This window comes from Arachis ipaensis, chromosome B01 (genome assembly GCF_000816755.2).
Source record: "Arachis ipaensis cultivar K30076 chromosome B01, Araip1.1, whole genome shotgun sequence".
Lineage (NCBI taxonomy): Eukaryota > Viridiplantae > Streptophyta > Magnoliopsida > Fabales > Fabaceae > Arachis > Arachis ipaensis.
The window spans coordinates 6816580-6823348 of NC_029785.2; the positions used below are offsets into that span (position 1 = coordinate 6816580).

General features: G+C 35.1%; 1 long non-coding RNA gene across 1 annotated transcript; it reads left to right on the plus strand.

Moving 5' to 3' along the window:
- On the plus strand, nucleotides 1735–3765 carry LOC110262646. Its single transcript, XR_002347601.1, has 3 exons — nucleotides 1735–1779; nucleotides 1868–2025; nucleotides 3565–3765. It is a non-coding gene; the product is annotated as an uncharacterized LOC110262646 (long non-coding RNA).

A 6769-nucleotide genomic window follows, 5' to 3' on the forward strand; every position in this document is an offset into this window, starting at 1 on the left:
GATATATCTTTAGGACTCAAAATAAATACACCCTTAAAAATGACTAATAGTATTGATGATTGGAGCAATTATTTATGCTACCGTTGCTGATTCCAAAACGCGCAATTCAAATAATCCTGCAGAGGTCGAGAAATGTGATCCATAGAAATATGAAATATCAACTATCAAGGCCGTCGTTGTTACGTGCCTACTTGTTAACGGCAAGTAACTAAGTTACTATAAATATCTTTCAATATTTGTGACTTTTTTTAATTCATATTATGTTATATAAATGTTTTATGTGACAAATTATATTCAGACCAAAGTATTCACTTAATTATATGACATTAAACACGTACAATTATATAAGAGAAATTAAATTTAAGCAAATCGTTCTACTTACAAGTAGACCCTAAAAATATATGAAATAAAGATATACTTGTTTAACATGTCTAAACTATTTAACATAGTTAATTATGCTAAATAATCCTGCATATTTATTTAGTTATAATTAATTAGATTTTTTTTTGTGACTTATAATTAATTAGATGAGCTCAAAATAGTTAGCCGTTAGAGTTTTTATAGTTTGGAAAAGTTAGCTTGCTCGGATAATATAACAAGCCATCTCTTATATATAACTGACATTTACTTTTTATAGCTTAAAAAAGTATATATGAAAGAGATTAATAAATATTTTTAATGGTGTATATTTTTTTATTTTAAAAGTGATTTTAACTTGAAAAAGTGAAAGATGGATTAAATCATTAGTGGCCAAGTCTAAAACGAGAAAAAACGAATACGAACTTATAGATAGACGAATGGAAAAAATATTGGAACGCATAATTTTAAAAGATTTAATCAATCTGAATATTTTAGATAGATTTTAACTACTACAGATATTTTAAACATTTAAGGTGTATTCAAGAATGTTGGAATAATCTCTCATAAAACTAAAATTTATAGTCGCATTGACATTATCAATGCAATAAAAAAGACTAAGACTCATCATGTTGAGCCCGAACTTGTGTGCTTTCAAGATCAGAATGATGTATTATTACGGGAGATTCGCGTGTGTCTGGATGCTAATTTAGCCGGATATATTTCATAGGGAGTCACTTAAATAAAGATGTCAAAAACATCTTTTTTTAAAGATATTTTTTAAAAATTAAAATTTAACACATATAATTAATTAAACTGTATTATTTTTATTAAAATTAGACTGGACAAATTGTAAACCCCGGTTAAATTAGTAGATAATTAGTCAATAAATTAGTTTTTAATAAGGAAGATTAGAAATGCGAATATTATATCAAATTAGGATAGAACTCATCGAAACGAGAATTTTGACACTAATTTCGAAAAAAACGGTCTAAAATTGGACCAAACGGGCCGAACCGGTTGAACAGGGCCCAAACCAGGCCGTGGGCCCAACCGGACCAGCCCTTTTAAGTGAGCCCAAAGCCTTTCTTCCCCTTCATTTTAACAGAAACGAAGTTGCAGCACACAAAGGGGAGGGAAGAACAAAACTTCACCGAACCCTTACGGCAATCTTCTATACGCCGTAACTTCTCCGTCCGAGCTTCGATCGCTGCACCGTTTGTGGCCACGCGTCCACCGCGTCGAGCTCTACATTTCTACCAGAACAATTTCATAGGTAAACCCTTAAATATTCTCAGCCACTCTTTTCCCCCAATTTTCAAAATTTGAGAAGGGAAGTTGAATTTCTTTGATTTCTGATGTTTTAGGATCCAATTATCTTGAGAAAAACGTTCACTCTTGCTTATGTGAAGCTTGGGTAAGGTGAGGACACGATGATTCTATTTTAATTTTATTAAATTTGAGCTTTAAGTATTAAATTGGATATATGTGTGTTATAAATGTGTATTAGGTTGTGAATAAATAATTGGAGCTTGGAATTGTGGATATTGGAACTTGGAGGAAGCTGAGCCTAGTGTTTATTGAATTCTGGAAGGGCTGTGTTTGTTTTGGAAGGGCTGTGTTTATTATAATTAAAGTGCCTTGATCGTTAGGTGGGAATCGGCCAAGGTATGATTTAGGTTTCTTACATTTAATATATAATGTTCTGTGAAAACATAGGCTAGATGACCATAGGATAAGTTGGAATGCAGGTATATATTTAATGTTTAGTAATGGAATGATGAATATGCTTGGTTTGGTTTGGTGATTTGTTTGTAAGATGATATTGGTGGCTAGTTGGATCTTTGAAAGGATATGTGATTGAATTATTGATTATATGGCTATATTTTGGTTTGGTTGAATGATGATTGATGAAAAGATATGGAGCTTGTTGAGGATTATTGTTGGCAATTTGGATTGGTGGTAATAGGTTTGAAAATAATTGGAATGGAAATTTTGAATGAAAAATGAGGTATTTTCTGTTAAAAGCCTAGGATTTGTGAACTATAATTTTTAGTTGAATTTTGGTTGTTGGATTTGAATATTGTATGAGTATAATTGTTGATCTGAGGTAGATTTATTGTGATGATTGTTATGATGATGAGGAAGGGTATGTTGAATTGGAAAGAATGCAGGTTTGGACCCGAAAAGGGTGGCAAAGTCCGAGTTTTAGAGGAGATGCTGCCGAAATTTTATAAAAATTAGAGATTTTGTTTAGATGATTGTTTGAAAAGATTTAGATTCAAAGGTTATATGATTTGATTTTGAGTTATTAAGAAAATGAGCACGTTTTAAGTTTGATTTATTTAGAAAGGAATGAATTATGTTTTGAATTGGAACTATTGATGGACGAAATAGGAGGTGTGATAATGAAGGATAAGAATTGAATATGATTGATGTATGATGATGAATGAGATATGATTAAGAATGATGTGGATGTTGATGAATTATAATTGAATTATTTATATGGCTTATGAATTTGAATGATCTGAGATACGAGATTCCCTGGATAAAGTGACGTCGCTTGCCACCACGTGTACCAGGTTGAAAACTCGATACTCTGTTGACCCTACGACGTAAGTGTGACCGGGCACTATATAAATTTCCGGGAATGTTACCCCCATTGAGCAATATTGATTATTTGAGAAAAAGCTATGCATAGAATCTTGGGGATGCACGTCGGGGGACAGTCTAAGGACAATTCAGACTTGTCGGGTTGGCTGGATAACTGACAGATAAGCCTCATCAGCCATAGGACAGGCATGCATCATATGCATATTACTTGAATTACTTGCTTGTACTTTAATTGGGTGTGCCTAAATGTACTTGCCATGTTAAATGTGTATTTGTTACCTGCAGTATTTGTAACCTTCTTGTGCTTGCCTTTATCTATTTATCTGTCTGTGAAATGCATGATGGAGTTAGAGGTATGGAGGAATGGCAGAATAGGATTTAGATTTAAGGTTAAGTTAAGTTAGGTTTAAATATCCTTAGAAAACCACCTTTTATGGCTTCTGTTTAATACTTTAAGCTCTATAATCTGAGTGTCGGCGTTCTAGGATTGCCTCTGGCATTCCCAGGACCTTATATATTATGTGTGTGGCACCTTTACCATACTGAGAACCTCCGGTTCTCATTCCATACTATGTTGTTGTTTTTCATATGCAGATCAATAGGCATCTCGTTAGGCGTCTGGGCTCTTGAAGCGAAGTGGTTACAGGGTTATTTTGTTACGTTATGATGTATATATATGTACTTGGTTTTCTCTCCGCATAGCTTGTTCTTTTGATCTTCCTAGAGGTTTATGGAGAGACAGGATTGTGTATATGTACTTTTGGATTTCGGATATGTATGTCTATATGTGTAAATATTCTCTGGCCAGTCTTGACTTTGCAGGCTGAGTTAGGAGCTTGTTATTTTGTATCTTTAGCACTCTATTCCTACTATTGTTATCTTATGTTTGACAGTTACAGTTTTCTTAGCATGCAAGTTAACTCGTTCCTTGAGCGTTGCGCTTTTATCTCGCGATTTTTATTTCCTGTGTATAAGGACCATATGTCGACTCGCGGACGCGGTCTTGGGCGAGGTAGAGATAGGATAGGCACCGTTACTCCTGGCCCGGCAGGGACTGATCCAGTAGACTTTATGGCTGCCTTGGGAAATATGACTGCAGCTATGCAGGCAACAGCCGAGGCACTGGATAATCAAATAAATCAGGGTAATGACGAGAACAATAATGAGGAAGACGGCCCTATGACACTTGCTACATTTCTGAAAGTTTGCCTTCCGACTTTTAGGGGAACCTCAAATCCCACTGATGCAGATAATTGGATTCAGGTTATGGAAAGGGCGTTGCAATCTTAGCAGGTTCCTGAGGAGCAATTGGTTGAGTTTGGACCTTATCATCTGCAAGACGAGGCTCAGCATTGGTGGTAGGGAATACGACGTATCCTACAGCCAGATGATGCTGGGATAACCGGGAGATTGGTTATCTAAGAATCATGTTTTGTCTGATTGCTCTGAGAAGCCAGTACAGTTTATGCTAGAAGGGCCAGGAGTACCGGTTGTAGTGAACCGTTACTATTTGAACTCTATGATAGTAAATTGTTTTGGAATTGAATATCAGGGTATTATGTTACTAATTGCAGGAATATCAGTTGATGATCAGAGTTTAGAGTAGATTCTGGTTGTATGTGAAGTTTCACCTAACCGGGAGGTTGAATTTGCAATTGAGTTGGTGCCTGGAGCCGGTTCGATTTCGATTATTCTTTACAGGATGTCACCTTTAGAAATGGCTGAACTGAAGGCTCAGCTGGAAGATCTGTTGGGTAAGCATTTTATCCGACCAAGTGTTTTTCCGTGGGGAGCGCCAGTGTTACTAGTAAAGAAGAAGGATAGGAGTATGCGGTTGTGTGTCAACTATCGGCAGTTGAATAAGATTACTATAAAGAACAAATATCTGTTACCTAGAATCGAAGACCTATTGGATCAATTACAAGGTGCAGGTGTGTTTTCTAAGAATATTTAAACCTAACTTAACTTAACCTTAAATCTAAGTCATATACTGCCATTCCTTCATACCTCCAACTCCATCACGCATTTTCACAGACATTTAAACAGATAAAGGCAAGCACAAGAAGGTTACAAATACTGCAGGTAACAAGTACACATTTAACATGGCAAGTACATTTAGGCACACCCAATTAAAGCATAAGCAAGTAGTTCAAGTAATAAGCATATGATGCATGCCTGCCCTATAGCTGATGAGGCTCATCTGTCGGTTATCCAGCCAACCCGACAAGTCTGAATTGTCCTTAGATTGTTCCCCGACGTGCATCCCCAAGAGTCTATGCATAGCTTTTTCTCAAATAGTCAATATTTCTCAATGGGGGTAACATTCCCGGGAATTTATATAGTTCCCGGTCACACTTACGTCGTAGGGTCAACAGAGTATCGAGTTTTCAACCTAGTACACGTGGTGGCAAGCCACAGCACTTAATCCAGGGAATCTCGTATCTCAGATAATTCAAATTCATAACCCATATAAATAATACAATTATAATTAATCAGCATCCACATCATTCTCAATCGCATCTCATTCATCATTATACATCAATCATATTCAATTCTTATCCTTCATTATCACACCTCCCATTCCGTCCATCAATAGTTCCAATTCAAAACAAAATTCATTCTTTTCTAAATGAATCAAACTTAAAACATGCTCATTTTCTTAATAACTCAAAATCAAACTATATAACCTTTGAATCTAAATCTTTTTAAATAATCATATAAACAACATCTCTAATTTTTATAAAATTTTGGCAGTATCTCCTCTAAAACTCAGACTTTGCCACCCTTTTTAGGTCCAAACCTACATTCTTTTCAATTCAATATACCCTTCCTCATCATCATAAAAATTACCACAATAAATCTACCTCAGATCAACAATTATACTCATACAATATTCAAATCCAACAACCAAAATTCAACTAAGAATCATAGTTCACAAATCCTAGGCTTTTAACATAAAATACCTCATTTTTCATTTGAAATTTCCATTCCAATTATTTTTAAACCTATTACCACCAGTCCAAATTGCCAACAATAATCCTCAATAAGCTCCATATCTTTTCATCAATCATCATTCAACCAAACCAAAATATAGCCATATAATCAACAATTCAATCACATATCCTTTCAAAGATCCAACTAGCAACCAATATCATCTTACAAACAAATCACCAAACCAAACCAAGCATATTCATCAACCCATTACTAAATATTAAATATACACCTGCATTCCAACTTATCCTATGGTCATCTAGCCTAAGTTTTCACAGAACATTATATATTAAATGCAAGAAACTTAAACCATACCTTAGCCGATTCTCAAGTATTATTCCAAGACAATTTTTCTAAAAGAACACAGCCCTCAAAACCTCAACTAATCCGCTTCCTCCAAGTTTCAGTATTCACAATTTCGAGCTCCAATTATTTATTCACAACCTAATACACATTTATAACACATATATATCCAATTTAATACTCAAAGCTCAAATCCAATGAAATTAAAATAGAGTTATCGTATCCTCACCTTACCCAAGCTTCACATAAGCAAGAGTGAACATTTTTCTCAAGCTAATTGGATCCTAAAACATCAAAGAACAAAGAAATTTAATACCTCCACTTAATTTCCCAAAAATTAGGAAAGAAGAGGCTGAGAATAAAAGAACAAGTTACCTATGAAATTGTTCCAGTAGAAACGTAGAGCTCGACGCAGTGGACGCGTGGCCGTAAACGGTGTAGCGATTGGAGCTCGGACGGAAAAGTTACGGTGCAACCATCGGAGCTCGGACGGAAAAATTACCGT